This window comes from Sapajus apella, unplaced genomic scaffold, assembly GCF_009761245.1.
Source record: "Sapajus apella isolate SASKATOON/1434 unplaced genomic scaffold, GSC_monkey_1.0 scaffold4, whole genome shotgun sequence".
Taxonomy (NCBI): domain Eukaryota; kingdom Metazoa; phylum Chordata; class Mammalia; order Primates; family Cebidae; genus Sapajus; species Sapajus apella.
The window spans coordinates 681,495-691,577 of NW_022436944.1; the positions used below are offsets into that span (position 1 = coordinate 681,495).

The 10,083-nt window shown below is 40.8% G+C and overlaps 1 pseudogene; it reads right to left on the minus strand.

Annotated features, from left to right (window-relative positions):
* Positions 1-8,830: 8,830 nt before the first annotated feature.
* Positions 8,831-10,083, minus strand: part of LOC116537678 — a 7,886-nt pseudogene continuing 6,633 nt past the window's right edge.

Here is a 10,083-nt window from a genome sequence, read left to right on the forward strand (position 1 = left end):
TCTTGACCTCGTGATCCACCCGCCTCGGCCTCCCAAAGTGCTGGGATTACAGGCTTGAGCCACCGCGCCCGGCCTCTGGTTGCCTTTTATATCTTTTTGTTATCCAATCACATTGGCTAGAACCTCCACTACCAAGATAAATAGAAAAAGAGACTGGGCACAGTAGCTTTATGCTTGTAATCCCAGCACTTTGGGAGGCCAAGGCAGGTGGATCACTTGAGCTTAGGAATTTGAGACCAGCCTGGGCAACATGGTAAAAACCCATCTCTACTAAAAATAAAAACAAATTAGCCAGGTGTAGCGGTGGCCACCTGTAGTCTCAGCAACTTGAGAGGCTGAAGGTGGGAGAATTGCTTGTGCCTGGGAGGTGAAGGTTGCATTGAGCCAAGATTGCACCACTGCACTCCAGCCGCTTGTCTCAAAAAAAAAAAAAAGATAAATAGAAGAAGAAATACAGACTTTGCGTCTTGTTCCCAATAGCTTTTAGTCTTTCACTATTAAGTGCGATGATGATTGCTCTAGGATTTTTGTGGTTGTCCTTTACCACATTGAGTGTCAGTCTATTCCTAGTTTGCTGTTTTTATTATGAAAGGGTGTTGAGGTATTGAGTTTTGTTAAATACTTTTCCTATGTCCATTGAGATAATCATGTTGTTTTACTTCTTATTCTCTTGATATGGGGTGTTATATTAATTGATTTTTGGTTATTGTTCTGCAGCTTTTTTTTTTTTTTCTTGTGATGACTTTGATTTCAGTTATCAGGGTAACTATTCTTATAGAATTAGTTGGAAAGTATTCCCTCTTACATTATTTGGGATAGTTTGTGAAGAATTAGTATTAATTCTTATTTGAATTTTTGAGAAAATTTACTACTGAAGCCATGCAGTTCCCACTTTTCTTGGCTGGGCGCAGTGGCTCACTCCTGTAATCCTAGCACTTTGGGAGGCCGAGGCAGGCAGATCATGAAGTCAGGAGATTAAGACCATCCTGGCCAACAGGGTGAAACCCGGTCTCCACTAAAAAACAAAATTATAGCCATGCGTGGTTGCGTGCTCCTGCAGTCCCAGCTGCTTGGGAGGCTGAGGCAGGGGAATCGCTTGAACCTGGTAGGCAGAGGTTGTAGTGAGTTGAGATCATGTCACTGCACTCCAGCCTGGCAACAGAGCAAGACTCCATCTCAAAAAAAAAAAAAAAAAAAAAAAATCACACTTCGGGAGGCTAAGGTGGGAGCATGGTTTAAGCCCAGAAGCTCAAGACCAGTTTAGATAATATAGTGAGACCTCATCTCTATGAATAATTTAAAAATTTAGCCAGGCGTGGTGGCACGTGCATATGGTCCCAGCTACTCAGGAAGCTGAGGCTGGAGGATCTCTTGAACCCAGATGGTTGAGGTGCAGTGAGCTGTGATCACACCATTGCACTCCAGCCTCGGAGACAGAACAAAAGCCTGTCTCAAAATAATAATAATAGTTACTGATTCAATTTTTTTTGTTATAAGTTTATTCATATTTTCTACTTTTTCTTGAGTTAGTTTTGATAGACTGTGTCTTTCTACAAATTGGTCCATTTCATGTATAACTTCTTCACATACAGTTGTTTATAGTATTCGTTAACATTAGGATTTAATAATTCTTAAAAATTATTTTATTTCTGTGAAATTGGTAGTTATGTTCCCTCTTTCTCTTCTGATTTTAGTAATTTGGTCTTCTGTATTTTTTTCCTGGTGAGTTAAAATTTATGAACTTTGTTGCTCTTTCAAAGACCAACTTTTGGTTTTGTTGATTTTCTCTACTGTTTTCTGTTCTTCATTTTATTAATTTTTGCTCTAATCTTTATTATTTCTTTCCTTCTTGTTGCTTTTTCTTTTTCCAGTTTATTAGGATGGAAGTTTAAGTTACTGATTTGAGGTCTTTCTTCTTTTTTAATATAGGTGTTTATAGCTATCTAGAGAAATACTCCAAACACTTCTTTAATTGCATCCCATAAATTTTAGTACACTATGTTTGCATTTTCATCCACTTCATAGTATTTCCCATTTTCCCTTGTGATTTTTGTCTTTTTAGAAGTGTGTTGTTTAATATGTGCATATTTTTGAATATCCCAAATTTCCTTCTGTTATCAATGTATAATTTCATTTTGTTGTGCTCGGAGGACAAGCTTTGTATAATTTCAATTCTCTTAACTTTATTGAACCTTATTTTATGGCTAGCATATGGTCTTCTGGGAGAATATTCCACAGGCAATTGAGAAGAATGTGTATTCAGTTGTTATTAGGTCGAATTTTCTACAGATATCTGTTATTAATAAATGTAGTTTATCTTGTTGGTCAAATCTTCTATATCTTAATTGGCCTACTGCTTGGTGGTACTATGTAATATTGAAAGTGGGATATTGCAGTATCCAACTATTATTGTTGAAGACTGTTTCTCCTTTCAGTTCTGTTAGTTTTGTTTCACTTATTTTAGGACTGTGTTGCTAGGTGCATATGTTTATAATTGTTATATATTAATACTTTTGAATAAACACTTTTTTCATTGTAAAATGTCTCACTTTATTTCTAGTAACCTTTTGGCTTTTTTGTTTTTATTTTTAAAGATGGGGGGTCTCACTATGATGCTTAGACTGGAATGCAGTGGCTATTCTCAGATGCAATCATAGAACACTACAGTCTTGAACTTCTTGACTCAAACCATCCTCCCACCACAGCCTCCTGAGTAGCTGGGACTATAGGTGCATCCCACCACGACTTACCCAACTTATTAATCTTATTAGGGTTCCCTTGTAGGTAAGCCAAGTCTCTCTTGCTGACTTCAAGATTCTCTGTTTTTCAACATTTTGCCCTTGACATATCTGGGTATATATTTCTTTACATTTATCCTACTTAAGTGTTTCCTGAGTTCCTTAGATGTTTGCTTACGTTAAACATTTTCATCAAATTTGGAGAAGTTTTCAGCTATTATTTCTTCAGCTATTTTTTGTTTCTTTTTCTCTTCTATCCTTCCGGTATTCCCTTTATGCATATGTTGGTGCACATAACAGTGTCCCACATTTCCTTAATGCACTGTTCATTTTTTTCCTCCTTTTCCCCTCTCTGTTCTTCAGAATATATTCTCTGATTCTTCTGTCTTCTGCTGGTTCAAATCTCATGTTGAGCCCCTATAGTGAATTTTTTTTTTTTTTTTTGGATGGAGTTTTGCTCTTGTCGCCCAGGCTGGAGAGCAGTGGTGCCATCTCAGCTCACTGCAACCTCTGCCTCCCAGTTCAAGCCATTCTCCTGCCTCAGTCTCCTGAGTAACTGAGATTACAGAGGCTTGCCACCATCCCCCACTAATTTTTGTATTTTTAGTAGAGACAGGATTTCACCATTTTGTCCAGGCTGGTCTTGAACTCCTGACCTCAGGTGATCCAACGTCCTCGGCCTCCCAAAGTGTTGGGATTACAGTCATGAGCCACCACACACAGTCAAATTTTTTATTTCTGTACTTTTGAACTCTAGATTTTATATTTGGTTCTCTTTTGTTTTAAACTTTCTCTTTATCAATATTCTCTATTTGAGAAAGCATTTTCATCATACTTTCCTTTAATTTTTAAAGCATTGTTTCCTTAAGTTCTTCTAATGTATTTACAATAACTACTTTGAAGTCCTTATCTGCTAGGTCCGATATCCATGACCCCTCAAGGCAGTTTCTGTGTGAATGGGTCACACTTTCCAGTTTCTTTGTATGGCTTATAATTTTTTTGTTGTACACTGTACATGTCCATTGCAAGAACTCTGGATACTGACCCCTGGCTCCAGGACTTGTTGTCATTGTTGCTGTTTGCTTGTTTATTTGTTTAGTGACTCAACTAGACCAGTTCAGCAAAGTCTATATTCCCTGCAGTGTGCAGTCTCTGATGGTGCTTCTCGGGAAAAATGCAGTTTTGCAATGCACACTGTCACCCTGACTCTCTCCTCCTCCTTCCTCAGGGATGACAGTGGTTTTAGCCAGCTTCTCTTTGACTGTTTTCCTCATCTCCCTGTCAAGTCTTTGGATGGTTTGCCTTTGTTAGTCTCACTCCCAGCTGTTAGCCTCCACTAATTGCTAGCTGATTGCCCCAGTGTTTTTGAAATTGTCCTGTAGCATAAATTGCTCCACAGTCTGATCCGATGGTCATTTTTTATTTATAATTTTCACCAGTCGTGATTATTTTACTGGGTAAAATGTCTATTGAGTTCCTCATGTCTTCATTCTGGAAGTGCTCTGACATTAATTTTTAAAGCCAATATGATATAGTTAAAATGGATATAAAGCACAAAGGGTTATGTATACAGGATGATCGGGACACAGAAATTATGTCATTTTTGGTAACAAAATACTGGAAATTCTTGAGCCATCTCTTTAGTTTAAAAAAACAGGATTGAGTAAAAGAGTATAAAAGGAACCTTGCATAACATTAATCATATCTTCAGGAAATTTGGTTTCCTTTCTGTAAATTCAGCTCTTTTGCCAAGAAAATAACTGATCAGAATAGGTAGACCTGTATATTCAGTCTTAATTAGCTTTACCAGTATACCGTGCAGCCAGGATCAAATATAAAAATGTTTTTACTCTGTTCTTTATATCATCTTTAAAATTTTGCCACTGGCTCTTTGATGACTGTTTCTCAACTGAGAATCAAATGATATAAAATGGGAAGCCAATGGTAGACACTGTGAACAAGTCTCACAGCCCATTTGCTTTCTGCTGTACTTAAAATGGTGCTTACTTAAACCCACAACTTCACGTAATCTGGCCCCCCCAACCAAGCATTCTTCAGCGGTTACACAGAGCATGTGATAATGTCATAAAAAGGAGAGAAAACTATTTAACTAGAAGTCTTAATCATTTGAAGGGATTTTGTGATCTTGTGGAGATAAACATTGGGCACTGGGCTGAATTATACTTGCCTTTGCTCACTGTGCTACTTTTAATAGAAGAAAATTAATTAACTGATGCTCATTAATCCCATAGAATTAGAAGATTTTAAATATTTTGGCCAAGGTTCTCTTATTTTATAATCATCAGAGTGCTTGTCCTAATGTGGAGCAAAGAAATAACCTAATTGGAGAATGGTAAATTAACGAATAAGCAATAGACATGGGTCCTGTGTGATCCTTTTTATTTTATTTTGTTTTTATTTTTTTATTTTTACTTTTGTTTTTATCTGTTTGGAAAACTTATTTATTTATTTATTTATTTATTTTAAATGCAGAGTCTCACTCTGTCGCCCAGGCTGGAGTGCAATGGCATGATCTCAGCTCACTGCAACCTCTGCCTCCCAGGTTCAAGCAATTCTTCTGCCTCAGCCTCCCGAGTAGCTAGGACTGCAGGCGCACGCCACCATGCGGGGCTAATTTTTTGTATTTTTAGTAGAGACAGAGTTTCACCATATTGGTCAGGCTGGCCTTGAACTACTGACCTCAGGTGATCTACCTGCCTCAGCCCTCCAAAATGCTGGGATTACAGGCGTGAGCCACCGTGCTGGCCTTTTTTTATTTTATTTTATTTTTTGAGATGGAATTTCGCTCTTGTTGCCCAGGCTGGAGTGCAATGATACGATCTCAACTCACTGCAACCTCGGCCTCCTGGCTTTAAGCAATTCTTCAGCCTCAGCCTCCCTAGTAGCTGGGATTACAGTCACGTGCCACCATGCCCGGCTAATTTTCTATTTTTTTAGTAGAGACGGGGTGTCTCCATGTTGGTCAGGCTAGTCTTAAACTCTCAACCTCAGGTGATCCGCCCACCTCAGCCTCCCAAAGTGCTGGGATTACAGGCATAAGCCACTGCGCCCGTCTTTTTATTTTATTCTATTTTATTTTTTTGTTTTGTTTTGTTTTCTTTTCTTTTCTTCTTTTTTCTACTTTTTTTTTTTTAAGACAGCGTCTCACTCTGTTGCCCAGACTGGAGTGCAATGGCATGATCTCAGCTCACCGCAACCTCCACCTCCTGAGTTCAAGCAATTCTCCTGCTTCAGCCTCCCAAGTAGCTGGGATTACAGGTGCCCACCACCACGCCCAGCTAATTTTGGTATTTTTTTGTAAAGACAGGGTTTCACCTTGATTTCTGAAATCCTTGATTAAATAAATAAATAAAAAGAGACAGGGTTTCACCATGTTGGCCAGGCTGGTCTTGAATAGCTGACCTCAAGTGCTCCATCCTCCTTGGCCTCCCAAAGTTCTGGGATTACATGTGTGAGCCACCGTGCCCCGCCAATGATCATTTCTTAATGCAGTCATACGTTGCTTAATGACAGCAATAAGTTCTGAGAAACTTGTCCATAGGTGATTTCATCATTGTGTAAACGTAATAGAGTATACTTACAGAAACCTAGATGGTACAGCCTCCTATACACCTATATAGCCTATTGCTTTTAGGTTACATGCTACTATACTAAATACTGTAAGCAACTGTAACACAGTGGCAAGTATTTTTGTATATCTAAACATACCTAAACATTAAAAAGGTAACTCATTGCACTATAATGTTAGGATGTCTATGGCGTCACTAGGCAATAGGAACTTTGAGCTATGAGACCACTGTCCTGTATGCAGTCCATCATTGACCAAAACATCATTATAAAGCATATGCCTATATCATATTAATTGTTTTATTTAACCTTCAGGGCAGAAGCTGTGACCAAAAATGACCAAAACTTATTGGAAGTTTGAACAGCTGAGGTTCACGAGAGAATTTAGGGGTTTTTTTTTCTGTTAATTAATCTTTTTTTTCTTTTTCTTTTTTTTTCCCGATGCTTTCTCCCGTTAATTAATTTTAATGAATCAGCATACGAACACATGTTCCCCATGTCCCCATGACTTCCTTGCCTCCTTTTTGCCCTTCTTACCCCATGCCCTTCACCAGTCCATCGATGTTGCTAACTTTATCTGTAAGCCATCTCTGAGTACTCCCTTCACTCCTTTTTTACATTATACAGAGTACTTTTCTACATTATGTATTTTTTATATTATAAGGGAGGACTTTTTTACATTAAAGTTACCCAATCTCACTCACACTACAGATGATGACATATAGCAATTTGAGCCTTAATCTGTTTTGCCTTTGAAATATAATTGCTTTATTTCAAATTAATTAAATTATTTATTTATTTTTGAGATGGAGTCTTGCTCTTGTCACCCAGGCTGGAGTGCAGCAGCATGATCTCGACTCCCTGCAACCTCTGCCTCCCAGGTTCAAGTGATTCTCCTGCCTCAGCCTCCTGAGGAACTGAGACTACAGGCACAGCACCCCCATGCCTGGCTAAGTTTTGTATTTTTATTACAGACAGGGTTTCATCATGTTGGCCAGGCTGCTATCGAACTTCTCACCTCAGGATCCACCTGCCTTGGCTTCCCAAAGTGCTGGGATTACAGGCATGAGCCATCATGCCTGACCCTCTACTTTGAATTTGAAGTAATATAAAAAATTAATGTCATATGCTCCCTGACAATCACAGAAAGGGAACCTCATTGATTGATGCCAGTGACACATATCCCTGTCTTTATATACAGAGGACCCACTGGTTATCCTGAAATGTCCACCCTAACTCAATCCCCACCACCCTTGCCTGACTTTGCTTTCCTTCTCTAGAGACTATTGACAAACCAACCTTTGCACCCAGGCTGTTAGGTGTCCATTATCTTCACTCTTTCTCTTCCTTTGTACTCCTACTCTGTGATCTGTTTATACATCACTTACAGTATATATTGCACTTTCATAGTACTTTCTTCTCTTTCCTTTCCTTTTTTTTTTTTTTTTTTTTTTTTTTTTGAGATGGATTTTCACTCCTGTTGCCCAGGCTGGAGTGTAATGGCACAATCTTGGTTTACCGCAACCTCCACCTGCCGGGTTCAAGCAATTCTCCTGTCTCAGCCTTCCACATAGCTGGGATTACAGGCGCCCATCACCATGCCCAGCTAATTTTTGTATTTTTAGTACAGATGGGGTTCACCATTTTGGCCAATCTGGTCCCGAACTCCTAACCTCAGGTAATCTGCCCGTCTTGGCCTCCCAAAGTGCTGGAATTACAGGCCTGAGCCACTGTGCCCGGCCTATACTTTATTTTCCTGTGGGTACATCTACAAAGCTGAAACTGTAATTTGTTCATCTCTGTGCCCCCAGTACCTAGCACATAGTAGGTGTTCAATAGTACCTGTTGATGCTGAACAATAGCATTTGCTACATTTTCCTTACCTATAAGACTAGGGTAAAAACATTGTTTACTTAAAAAGGATTTCCTGAGGTTGGATTAATTGTTTAATTCTTAAAATGTAAAGTAGGACAAGGTTAATACAGAAAAAAATAGTGAAAGAAGAGTTTTGTTTTAACGAACCACACAGATGGGGGTTCCATTAACTAAAGGAGTTAACAGTTAAAAAAAAGAATTATAGGCCGGGCATGATGGCTCACATCTGTAATCCCAGCACTTAGGGAGGTCGAGGCGGGTGGATCACCTGAGGTCAGGAGTTTAAGACCAGCCTGACCAACATGGAGAAACCCCATCTCTACTAAAAACACAAAAAATTAGCTAGAAGTGGTGGTGCATGCCTGTAATCCCAGCTACTCGGGAGGCTGAGGCAGGAGAATCACTGGAATCTGGGAGGCGGAAGTTGCAATGAGCTGAGATCGCACCATTGTACTCCAGCCTGGGCAATAAGAGAGAAATTCTGTCTAAAAAAAAAAAAAAAAAAAAGAATTATAAAACACGTATTTAATGAAAGCCACTGAATACTTAAAGAGGTCTAAGAAACCTCAAGATAATTGATTCTTTTTTTGACCTCTGAACTTTTTATTGGCCTCCTGCTCCCAAAGGTTCCCCTGCTTCTATTGGCTTAGTGTCTCAGAACTTTGGTGGCGTTGGTCTCAGACACCACTTTGCCATCCACTGTCTGGCGGGTGGTGGTCTTTTGGATGGTTTGCATGGAATTGCGGCTGTCCGGGGCATCACCGAGATTGAAGTCCTCACCATCTTCCAGCAGGCGGCAGTAGGTGGCAATCTCAGCCTCCAGCTTGACCTTGGTGTTCAGCAGGGCCTTGTACTCTTGGGCCTAGCACTGTCCCTCTGCCCAGGTCTGTACCAGCTCTGACTCCAGGTGCAGCAGGATGCCGTTGAACTGTTCCATTTGCAGGGCATAGCGGGCCTCCACCTCCCTCAGGCTGTTCTCCAAGCTGATCTTCGTATTTCTCATGGAGTCCAGGTCGATCTTCAAGGACTGGACCGTATGTCTCAGCTCTGTGAGAGTCATCTCAGCAGCTCCAACCTTGGCGGACTGTGTGGGGACCACTGTGGTGCTCTGCTCAATCTACTGAGACCAGTACTTGTCCAGCTCCTCTCGGTTCTTCTGAGCCAGCTCGTCATATTGGGTCCAGATGTCTCCCATGATCTTGGTGAGGTCCTGAGACTTGGGGACATCTACTTCCATGGTCAACCCAGAGCTGGCAATCTGGACTTGTAGGCCTTTTATTTCCTCTTCATGGTTCTTCATGAAGAGCAGCTCCTCCTTGAAAGCCTCAATCTCTGTCTCTAGCTGCAGCCGAGTGATGTTGGTGTCATCAATGACCTTGCGGAGCCCACGAATGTCACTCACCACAGACTGAGGCATGGCCAGCTCTGTCTCATACTTGATTCTAAAGTCATCAGCAGCAGCCGGGCATGGTGGCTCACACCTGTAATTCATTTTTTTTTTTTTTTTTTTTTTGAGATGGAGTTTCACTCATGTTACCCAGGCTGGAGTGCAATGGCGCGATCTCGGCTCACCGCAACCTCCGCCTCCTGGGTTCAGGCAATTCTCCTGCCTCAGCCTCCTGAGTAGCTGGGATTACAGGCACACACCACCATGCCCAGCTAATTTTTTGTATTTTTAGTAGAGACAGGGTTTCACCATGTTGACCAGGATGGTCTCGATCTCTTGACCTCGTGATCCACCCGCCTCGGCCTCCCAAAGTGCTGGGATTACAGGCTTGAGCCACCGCGCCCGGCCCACACCTGTAATTCAAGCACTTTGGAGGCCAAGGTGGGCAGATCACCTGAGGTTGGGAGTTCAAGACCAGCCTGACCAACATGGTGA